At 51.9% G+C, this 10,979-nt stretch overlaps 1 long non-coding RNA gene across 1 annotated transcript; it reads right to left on the reverse strand.

The window, feature by feature from the left end:
• Nucleotides 1-5,743: 5,743 nt before the first annotated feature.
• Nucleotides 5,744-7,171, reverse strand: LOC125085452 (uncharacterized). Its single transcript, XR_007122935.1, has 3 exons — nucleotides 7,096-7,171; nucleotides 5,940-6,075; nucleotides 5,744-5,797 (listed from the first exon to the last, which is right to left on the reverse strand). It is a non-coding gene; the product is annotated as an uncharacterized LOC125085452 (long non-coding RNA).
• Nucleotides 7,172-10,979: the final 3,808 nt, after the last annotated feature.

Below are 10,979 nucleotides of genomic sequence, written 5' to 3' on the forward strand. Positions count from 1 at the left end.
TGCGAAGGACCCAGTTGGCTGGAGCAGGCACTGAGCCCGCCTTCCTGGTAGGGTGCGGGGGGGGCACACACCTGTCATGGACACATGGGGCACCATGTGCCATGTGGCACCGGAAGCCTGCACCGAGCTCCCAGACCCCGGAGGGGACATGCACCTGGGGCTCTGCCTGGCATCCTCTCCCAGCCTCCCACTGGGTCTCCTGTTCTCCCCGACCAAGTCTGGCAGGTGGGGACACAGCAAAGTCAGAGGGTTTCTGACAGGCATGGTTCTTAGAAAGTTTTCTAAAAAGTTAAATGAAGCTTCCAGGAGGTAGGTTCTGCCAGAACACAGAGTCTCAGAGGCTCATCTCCAGAGGGCCACCTGGTGAAGTTGCTTGGCCCTTGTGGAAGGAGGTAACCGGCCTGCGCAGGAGCTTGGCTGCTAGTGGGTGTCAAAGGGACGCTCCCGTTGCCATGTTGCCATTCATGGGGCATCCGATTACCCCACAGACACCTCTGTCCTTGTGAAGGAAGGGGCAGTCTGTGGCTTCCTCTACCAAGCCGAGTCTCTATAGCCATTCTCTCCCCTAGAATTTAGGGAGCCCCTGCTATGCCCCCTGGCACTGCTCTAGGGATGGGAAAGCAGACAACCCACCTGTTCAAGACCCACCAGATCCACAGCTGCCCTGTGGGAGCTCTTCTTCTGGGTCCAGACAGCAGAGGAAGGTGAAAGGAGTGACATATGTGTCTGATGCGAAGTACTGTAGAGGAAAGGAAAGGAAGTCTGGGGTTGGTAGTGAGCTGTGTTTTTGAACAGAGTGGTCAAGAGAGGCCTTACCAAGATGGTGACATGGGGGCAAGAACTGACAAAGAGAGGGAGAGAGCCACACAGTGTCTGCGAAGTGTTCTAGCAGAGAGGGCAGCATGTGCAAAGGCCCTGAGGTAGAAGCCCATAGCAAGGAAGCTGGAGTGACTAGAGCTGAGTGCACAGAGGGGTGGGGAGGGGGATGAAGCCAGTGAAGAGCAGAGGGGTGGGCAGTTTCAGGGCCCCCTTCTGGGTGCTACTATGCTAGGAGTCTGTCCTGATGTCCTGAATCCTGCTCAAGGCACCATGGACAACCAGGCCAGGACTCTGGGAGAGGGATGGTCACTGAGATCCAACCTGCTCCAGGCCTCCTGCCCCCCCGGAACTGTTTTGTTTTCCTTTGTTTTCTCTCTATTTTGTAAAAGAGGGAGGCTCAGGCAGCCAGAGGTCCTGCTCTCAGGGACTGGCCTCCCGCCGCGTGCTGGGTCCCTTTGGAATGTCCCCACGCTGTAGCCCGCTATCCTGTTGGTCTCTCCCACTCGGCCATAGCCAGGCTGTCCCCCAGTGCCAGGTGCTCGAAAACACTGGCCTGAATGAGGGGACCTTTGTCCACCATCTACCTGCAAGACCCTGCGATCCCCCTCCCTGATGTCCCAAGGGCAGTGGGCTCACCGCAGGCTCAGGATGTCAGGACTGGGCCGAGAGCCTGCCATGCCGTCCCTCAAGGATGCCGACTGTATCGTATTGTCTTGCTGGCAACAACATCTGGCATTATTAAAAGTGTCTCTGACGTGAACCTTTGAATTTACAGGGTCTGTCCCTGGGAGGGGCCTTTTCCCAAACGCAGCAGGAACTGCGGGTCAGGATGTCCTCCCAAGTAAAGTGCAGCCCAGGTGGGAGCCCCTGGGGGACAGCAAGGGCCCCGGGGCGGAAATACTTGCTCCTCTCTGGGCAGGACTTGGGACTCGCTCCCTAGCTCCGCCAGGATGTCCCTTCAGCAGCAGCCGAAGGCTGGGGACTACATGTCTCTGCAGATGTCCTCCCCTCCCCCCATGTGAAAACCTCCCCCTCACCCCATGAACAGGGCGTCGTCCTCCTGGGAGGACATGCGGCCTTGTGTGATCGTGCCACACCCCCAGCACCTCCCGCCCTGACAGGTGTCCTTGTTCTCAGAAGCCAAACAGAGCCAGAGGACCGGCTTTTGGGACACACCCCGGCAGCTGGGTAGCGCCGGCCGGCCCTTGGCAGAGCTCCCCCTGTGGCCTCTGGAGCCCACTTGCCCCAGACCCTGAGAGCCCCACCCGCTGGGACTTCCGGCTGCCTCCCTGCCCAGGAAATGCGTATTTATTTTAAACCCCAAATGAAGATCCAAGTGCTTCTGATGATCACCCTGGGGGTGCCCCCCAATGTTCCTGGGGCACCAGGGACATGGCAGCAGCAGTGGGGGCCATGTTGGGGTGCACGTGGAAATGTGGTTAATAGGGTCTCATCTTTTGGAACAAGGTGACACTCGGGAGGAGCAGCATTGACAGACGATGAGCAGACAGACCACTCCCAGTCCTGCTTGGACAGGTGGCCCGTGGCCGAGAGCTGCAGGGAGGCTGGCTTCCTCACTCCCCGTGGTCCCTGAAGCCTTGGGAGCCTGTGCCTCGGGGGGGGCTTCCAGTGGGAATGTCAGAGGCTGTGTCCTCCTGCGGCTCTGCTACAATGCCTCAGGTCACCAAGCATCGGTACTTCTGTCCTTACCCAGCAAATCGCAGCTGAAATTCTGGCCCCTCCCCGTGGCTTCCCCGGGCCCACCTGCAGGTGGAACTTTCTGGCAGTGAGCACTTGCTGATCCAGGTGGGGACTCCTGACTGTTTATCTGATGCCCGACAGGGTTTCAAGACCCACCAGATCCACAGACGTAGAAGGCCAGGTTGGCTCTGCCGGCTGGGACGCCCTGTGACCCCACCCAAGGGCGTCATTGTGTCCCCTGCTCCCGTTACCCACTGACTCCAGCTGCTTCTCACTTGTATCAAGCTCAGGGAGGGGCCGTCGGTTTTTAGAGAGAACCAAACTCCTTCTGTGTTAAAAAAAAACACCGTTCTTATAAACTATGTCTGATGGGCCCATTGTGATGAGATGATTACCTTTGGGGGCACGTTTCTGTGCCAGGACCTGCTGCTTCCCGTGCAGGACAAAGGCCGGCCCCCCTCTCGGCCTCCAGCAGACAAGTCCTGGCCCCCCGAGGTTGGCACCTCAGCCTCCACTAAAAGAAGCTTCCTGGTTTCCATGTTGCAACATAAACTAAACCGCAGAGGTTATGACTTGTCTGTTTCTTCTTTCATGAACCACCAGGCAAAACGGCGGGCCCTGCCCACTTCCTGCTCACGTGCAGGGCCTGCAACGACCTTACACCCCAGGAAGTGAGGTCAGAGCAAGGCCTCCCCACCCCTGCAGCCAGCTCTCAGCCGGGCCTGCCACCCACCCACCAGCCGCTCCAGCGGGGCTCCTCCCGGAGCCCGGAGGGCCGATCGCGGGCACAGATCCACACATCGTGGATCTCAGGGATCCACAGAAGCGTGTCTGAAGCCCATCACGTCTCTTTGGGACCCAGGCGGGGCTTGAGCCGTGGCTGGCTGGCCTCCTGGTCCCTGGCATCTTTCTGAGGCCCAGGGTTCCTCCTGCATGGGGGCGGCAGGCAGGTGTGGGTGAAGGTGGCTCCCCTGTCCCTGTGATCCCTTCAGTCCCTGCTAGGTCTCCGGGCTAGTGTATCTCTGTGAAGGCACCAGCCTGCCTCCACCCGAGCGCTTCTCAGGGCTGCCCTGCCCTCCGCCAGGTCTCCATCACCCCTTCCCAGGCAAGGCGACGGGCAGTGACTTGGGTGGTCGCTCACTGTCCTGTCCCTCGCTGAGCCAGGACGTCTGTGTCATCGAAGCTGGGCCCAGCCTCCCAGGGGGGCACATTTGTTTCCTCTCCTCTTCTCACTCTTTCTCAGCCTTTTTCGTCCCTGCCTGTGTTTGTTCCTTACCCACCCAACAGGTCTTTATTGGCCTATCCCAGGCCAGGGACACAAAGGCCACTAAAACAATGACATGGGAGGTCTGTTGGCCAAGAGGGGCCCTTCTGCCGCCCCGCGGAGCCCAACGGGTGCACCCTGACAGCCCCCCCTCCCCCACCCCAGGGCTCTGCGGGTTCCTGAGCACCCTGATGGGGGCCCACCCCTCCTCCAGGGAGCCTTGGAATTAAAGAGGTGCCCCAGGCCCTGCTGGGTAATTCTCTTGCCAATGGAGCCTTTTTCCCTCCTGTTCTTTCTTCCTGTTCCTGTTCTTCCTGTTTAAAAACTTGAAACAGAAAACAAAGGGCTCAGATGTTGTTTTATTCTCTCTGTGCTTGTTCAGGTGCCTGACAAACAGCGGAAGAGCTCCCGGCCCCTCTGCTTTTGGTTTTGTGGGCTCGCCGCCACCAGGAGGTTCTGGAAGGTCTCCTGAGCTGGGGGGCCCAGACACGCGGACTTCTGTCCTCACGTGTGAGCCTGCCTGTGTGTCCATCCACAGCGAGCAAGTGAGGTAAGCCCCTGCTCCACCATTCCTGCCTGTCGATTAGAAACCACTCTCTCAAAAATACATTATATGTTTATAAAAAATTTTTTTTAAATGATGAAAAAAATAAAAAATAAAATAAAATGGAAAAAAAGAGAAATCACTCTCTCCTTTTTTTTTTTTTTTAAAGATTTCATTTATTTATTAAAGGCAGAGGGAGAGGGAGAGGAGCCTGAAGTGGGACTCCATCCCAGGAGCCCAGGATCATGACCTGAACCCAAAGCAGACGCTTCACTGACGGAGCCCCCCAGGCGTCCTGAAACTGTGCTCTCTTTGAAAGAAATATGAACACTACTACCCCGGCCCCCCACGAGCAGCGGCTGAGCTGAGAGAAGAGCTCGTGATGTCATTAAATATTAACAAAGTGGATTCAGAATTTCTAACATTTGGCACACGGGCACTGGGAGCAATAAACATTTATAGATCTTTTTCATTTATTTATTTGAGAGAGAGAGAGAGAGAGAGCGAGCACAAGGAGGGGGAGCAGCAGGCAGAGGGAGAAGCAGACTCCCTGCTGAGCAAGGAGCCCAAGGTGGGGCTTGATCCCAAGACCCTGGGATCATGACCTGAGCCGAAGGCAGACAACCATCTGAGCCACCCAGGCACCCCAAGCAATAAACATTTAAAAACAACTCAGATCTCATCAACAGAAGGTGAAACTCATCATGAAACCCTCCTGAGCTCATGGCCAGACAAAGCAAGTTCCTTCCCACGTGGGCATGGATGTGAACTTGAGGATCCCCGGCTGCCCCTCTTGCCTGTGGCCAGAGCTTTCTTCCTGCAGCCTCAGGTGGATCCTCAGAGGACAGACGTGGGGGGATGTCTCAGAGGCCCTGGTGGGAATTGCCTCCGTTTTTGCACAATGTATTTAAAGGCAGAATGTGTAGCAGAGGCCTCAGAGTGTGCAGGGTTGGGGGCGGGGTGGGAGCAAAAGACCAGACTCAAGCCATTGGAGGACTGACTTTCTGCCAACGGGTCCCTGGCATTTTGCCATCACTCAGCGACTATAAAATCATGAAGCACTATGAGTACTTTTCGGGGGAATATTTTTGAATTCTGAGTTACTTCCAAATGCTGGCAGAGACCCTTTTCTTTTTTTTTTCCATTTTAGTTACTCTAAAGTCTTGTAGGGATCGTAAAGGAACTGCAGGTCCCCTTCCGGGGGTGCGGATGGGGGATATGAGCTCAACACCAGCTTGCTGGTTCCACTTGCTTTTCCAGGCGGTCCGACTGTCCGGCCGCATGTGGGGCCTTGCTGGAAAGCCTTATTGAAATAATCCTTCAAAATCAGGACACTTCGTCCTCTCCCCATTAATTTATACCATATTTTGATAAACACAAAAATGTCAGGCATTCTTCGAATTTGTTGTAAAAAATTTTTTAATATTGTTTTCAAATTTCTTCCATCTTGAGAGTTCAATCCAGTGTTGCTGAGGGAATAAATTAAGAAATTAGAAGTATTTCATGATTACTTCTTTTTAAATTCACACCTTGCAACAGCCCTGGGGATAGTGGCTATTATAGTTCTTATTTTACAGATAAGGAAACAGTCTGAAAATAAAGTCCAAGTACCTGTTGGGGGAGAGGGCCGGGGTCCCAATGCAAGTGTCCCCAACTCCCAAGTCCACAGACGGAATTCCTCCAGCTCTTTCTGGCGTGGACTCTTGGAATTGAAAGAGAGCCGTCCTCTCTCTTGGCTACTATTTCCCTGTGTGTATATATGTTTTTAAATATTTTATTTATTTATTTATTCATTTTAGAGAGACAGAGAGAGCACAAGCAGGGGGAGCGGCAGGCAGAGGGAGAAGCAGGCTCCCCGCTGAGCACAGAGTCCAACACGGGACTTGATCCCAGGACCCCGAGATCATGACCTGAGCTGACAACAAGAGTCAGATGTTCCCCCCCTGCCGCTTGTGTGTATTTCAAAGGAAGATGTTAACACTGGACTCCATGTGTGCTTATGTGTCCAAAACACTTGCTCTGCAAAACTGGGTGCAGTTCACAGGGTCTGACATGTGTCTCTCCTCCTTGGAAACCTGGGTGGGTTCATTGTGGCTTCCCCAGCATTTGCTAACAACAGAGTTCCCCTCGGAGAAATGTTCTAATTTTGCAAAGGACAGTCCCACGAGGCTGGCTCTCCCCCACCCTGCCTCACTTACACCGAGATGAAGTGACTCGAGCCAACAGTGTGCTTTTACGGTAATTTACTTTTGTTAACATTTTATATTTCAGCTCTTCTCAAATCGCATTTTCCTGAGGAAATTGGAAGAGTTCTTCACAAGCTTGCCAGCATTTTTCTCACTCTCAGCTTTGGCCTCAAGATGTTAGCAAGATTTTGAACTACGCGGTGCTGGAACCCCTCTCGTGCTGTGCAAAAAAACCCCAAAAATAAAAACCAAAAAACCCAAAAATTCATGGCACAAATACCACTGAGTATCTTTGAGCAATCGTGCTTAATCTAAGTCAGAATTTGCAGGGTGCCCTGTGGGGTTGACTAAGCATGTATGATATAATAAAATTATTTTAAAATAACAAATATTTATGAGCACATTGGTAGGATCAGTTTTACCCCATCAGGATGGGTACTTAAAAAAATAATAATAATAAAAGCAAAAACCAGAAAAGAGCAAGTGTTGGTGAGGCTGTGGAGACATTGGAAACTTAGGGCACTGTTGGTGGAAATATAAAAATGGGCATAGCCGCTGTGTTCAGCAGCTTGTAAAATTACCCTATGATCCAGCAATTCCTCTTCTGGGTGTATACATCCCGCGAAGAGCAGCCAGACTTCTGCACCTGGGTTCACTGCATCTTTATTTACAGGAGATGAGAAATGGAAGCAGTGTACATGTCTCTGGCTAGATGAGCGGATAAGCAAAACATGCCATGTACATACAAGGGCATATCGCCCTGTCTTTAACTGGAAGCAAATTCTGACACCTGCTACCCCATGGATGAACGACGAGGACATTGTGCTGAGTGGGACAAACCAGTCACAAAAGCACAAATACCGTGGACAAAGAGACTGTGACCTGAGCCAAAATCAAGTGCCCGTGCCCCCCAGGCACCCCTCCTCCAGGACTCTTAATTCTGATGCCCCAAGTTTGGGCTCTGAAGGACCACTCGTCTGTCTGCCTTCCCAGCACCCACCTTCAAAGACTCACTTTTTTTTTTTTTAAAGATTTTATTTATTTATCTGACAGACAGAGATCACAAGCAGACAGAGAGGCAGGCAGAGAGAGAGAGGGAAGCAGGCTCCCCGCTGAGCAGAGAGCCCGATGTAGGACTCGATCCCAGGACCCTGAGATCATGACCTGAGCCGAAGGCAGCGGCTTAACCCACTGAGCCACCCAGGCGCCCCCAAAGACTCACTTTTAGATAACAGTAATCTTCGTTTCCTACGATATCCGGTGCAATCAGATCTGCGTAAAACATGTTTGAGGGTGACGAATATAAAGTATTTGAGACGGAGCCTAATATTTTAAACATAATTTTAATTTGTATAAATTAATTATGCAAAATAAAATTTGCATAATCATTTTACACTTCTTCACTATATTTGAAGCAAGAGCCTCCTCATCGGTTGCACAACCTAACCCCTATTTGGAGCACAGGAGTCTGGTGAATCATTTTATTCAGAACACACCCCTCCATAAGCGACAGGTACATGTGATTCTATGTTTTTAGAGCATCATGGACATAGATGTATTTGAAATTTGTACAGAGTTGGCTTGAGTACTGATCCGAGAGCTCTCGGTAGTGTGTAGCTTGAACACTGGGGCAGAAAATAAATCACATATTCATACTGAATTGCTTAAGGTAGTCCTTTGTTTCAGTTCTTCCAATGAAGCTGAGGAGAGCAGGGTCCTTGGGTCCATGCCTTCAACGCCGCCCCTTCTGATAGTGAAACAGTAAGAAAAAAGAAGCAGAGGAGCGCGACAAATGGTTGTTACATGTAAGTGTTTCAAATAAAGATGAAAAGGTCATTGTTATTGAGATGGACTTAATTACTCCGTGGTGGTAACCACGAACTCTGTTTCTGTGAATAGGAATGATTCAGATCAAACACCGTGGTAGAAATGTGCTATCAGATGGCCCCTGGGGTACGTCCATGTCATGAAAGGCTTTCATTACCTCCAGTGTCCAACAGCTTTTTCCTTATAAAACAGGACCGGGGCGCCTGAGTGGCTCAGTCGGTTAAGTGTCGGCCTTGGGCTCAGATCGTGATCCCAGGCTCCCTGCTCAGTGGGGAGTCTGCTTCTCCCTCTCCCTCTGCCTCCTCTTCCTCCTGTATGCACCTTCTCTCATTCTCAAATTAAAAAAAAAAAAAAATCTTTAAACAAAACCAACAAAACAGTGCCCAAGTAGTCTAACTGGATTTCCTCATGCCACATGAAATTGTGTCTAGACCTCTTTTTCAAAAGGACTGTATCAGTCCTCCTAGTCCACACCCTCTGGGAAGCAGAAGCAAAGACCCCCCATGGGGGATCGCACCACCTGAGGCTCCTGTTTCCCCTGCAAGGTTTCCTGGCCCCGGGGTGTGGTCTCTGGCTATGGCAGTGGCCCAGGCCATGAGCTTTTCTTCCCCACGGCCTCATTTTCCTTGCCAGTGGGGGAGGGGACTGTGCCACTCACAGCTATATTAACGACAGCAGTGCCAAGACCTGGCTCTGTGAGTGACTCTGACTTGGTATTTTCTGAAAATCCACAACTGGCTAATTGTGGTTGACAAGCATCTCTCTGAGAACTAACCCTAGAAACTCTCCACTCCCCAGTACACACACTTTTAGTAGTCTCTAGAGGAAACCTGAGAGGAACAACATACCAACCCTTCCTTTATTGAGAAACTAACCTAGGTATCAATCTGATTTTTCACAACGTCCTTCTGTCTACTAACTAGAAATAAACAGTAAGTATTGCTTACTTTCTCCGATGTCAAAATCAGTTGTTTTGAAAACGTTTTTGGTCATTTATAAGGTAGAATGTTCACTCAGCTCATTCTAGTGATTTACAATCTTTTAACTTCATTTTGTCATGAGGCTTTGTAAAGATCACTTTTTAGAAAGCAAAGTGTGTGTGTTTTTTTAAGAGAATCTTTTATTTCACAGACGGAACTGATCCAGGAAATGCAAATATGTTTCTCAAGGGAAGTTCTCTGAAATCCTGGTCCTGGGAAGGACAGATGAGAACCAGTCATCTGTCACCAGCACATGGTCACAGTGCTGCGGGACCATTAGGAACAGTGACTACCTTAGGGCCCCTTATACCTGGAATAGCACTGCTATTTCATTTCTGCTACAAAAAAATGAGACAGGGTCAGTGTTATCTTGCCTTAAACGTTGGGACAATGCGGGCCTACAGCTTTACCAAAAATCAGGTTTTCTGACTTTGGAGTGCAGTGTGGATATTTCGAGCTCAAGTGTCCATGAAAATTCCATGACCATGAAGACAACTGGATATCAGAACTTGTTTTCTGGAAAGGCTCTGATGAAAACTTTTGCACTGGATGTGAGGGTCTGAGGAAGCTCAATGTATTAACTTTTTTTTTCTTTTCTTTCTTTCTTCTTTTTTTTTTTTTTAATGTAGTATACTTGAGTGTCTTGTAGTTTATAAATGTGAGAAAACGAGAACTCCTGAGGCCAAAGCTGCATTTTCAATGCAAAGGCCTGTTTATTACTATAATTTAAGCAACAGTGTTTTCAAAATTGAAATTCACTTAAATTAACCTAGTTAAATTAGGCTAGCCTAGTGTCGGGTTAACAAATACTTGAAGACCACACTGCCAAAACGGGGAACTTCAGTGGACTTCTTTAAACTCTCAAGCTCAAAGGAAGGAAACCAACTAACGAATAATATAACTTGGAGAAAATAAAGGTTTAGGATCTGCACCAGATTCGGAGTTAACGTAACGACAGGCACTTCGCAGGCCAGTTAACACCAGACTTGTGGGATGCCGGTGGTAGCCAGCGCTTAGGGCAAGAGTTTTCTGTCCCCGGCGTGCACATTACTGCGTACTTTCTGGCACCTCCGGCCAGGACCCCCGGCCCCCTGGCGCCCCGGACCCCGCGCCACCGCTGTCCCCCGCTCCGGTCGCTGGACCCCCCCCGCCCGCCGGCCCGCGGCCCAGGCCAGGTCCCGCCGCCTTCGGGACAAAGGAGCCCTGCGCCTAGTGGGGCGCAGCCCGCGCGGGGCGGCCGCAGACCCTCAGCACGGTTGGCAGAGCTCTGCCAGCGTCTTCGCAGGAAGCACCCGCGGCCCCGGACAGTTGGTCTGGACTGGTCACCGCGCGGATTGATTGTTTTCTTTGCAGCTTCTTATTATCTCCTTGGCCAGGAAGGCCCGCAGCCCGAAGTGCGCAGCGCCTCGACCAGCGGGGCAGCAGCGCAGGGGCGGGGCGGGGGCGCGGCGTCTGGGCGGCGGTGATAAGGCGGGCGCGGGGCGGACCGTCCGGCTCCGCCCAGCTCCGCGCCCCGCCTCCTCCCCTTCTCCGCCGGCAGGCCGGGCGGGGCGGACGCGCCACGCGCACGACCAATCGGTGGCGCCGGGGACGATTCAAAAGGCCGAGGGGCCAATGGGAGACCGGGGTGGCCTCGGTGGGGGGCGGGGCGGGGGCGC

The sequence above is a fragment of the Lutra lutra genome, chromosome 15 (genome assembly GCF_902655055.1).
Source record: "Lutra lutra chromosome 15, mLutLut1.2, whole genome shotgun sequence".
Taxonomy (NCBI): domain Eukaryota; kingdom Metazoa; phylum Chordata; class Mammalia; order Carnivora; family Mustelidae; genus Lutra; species Lutra lutra.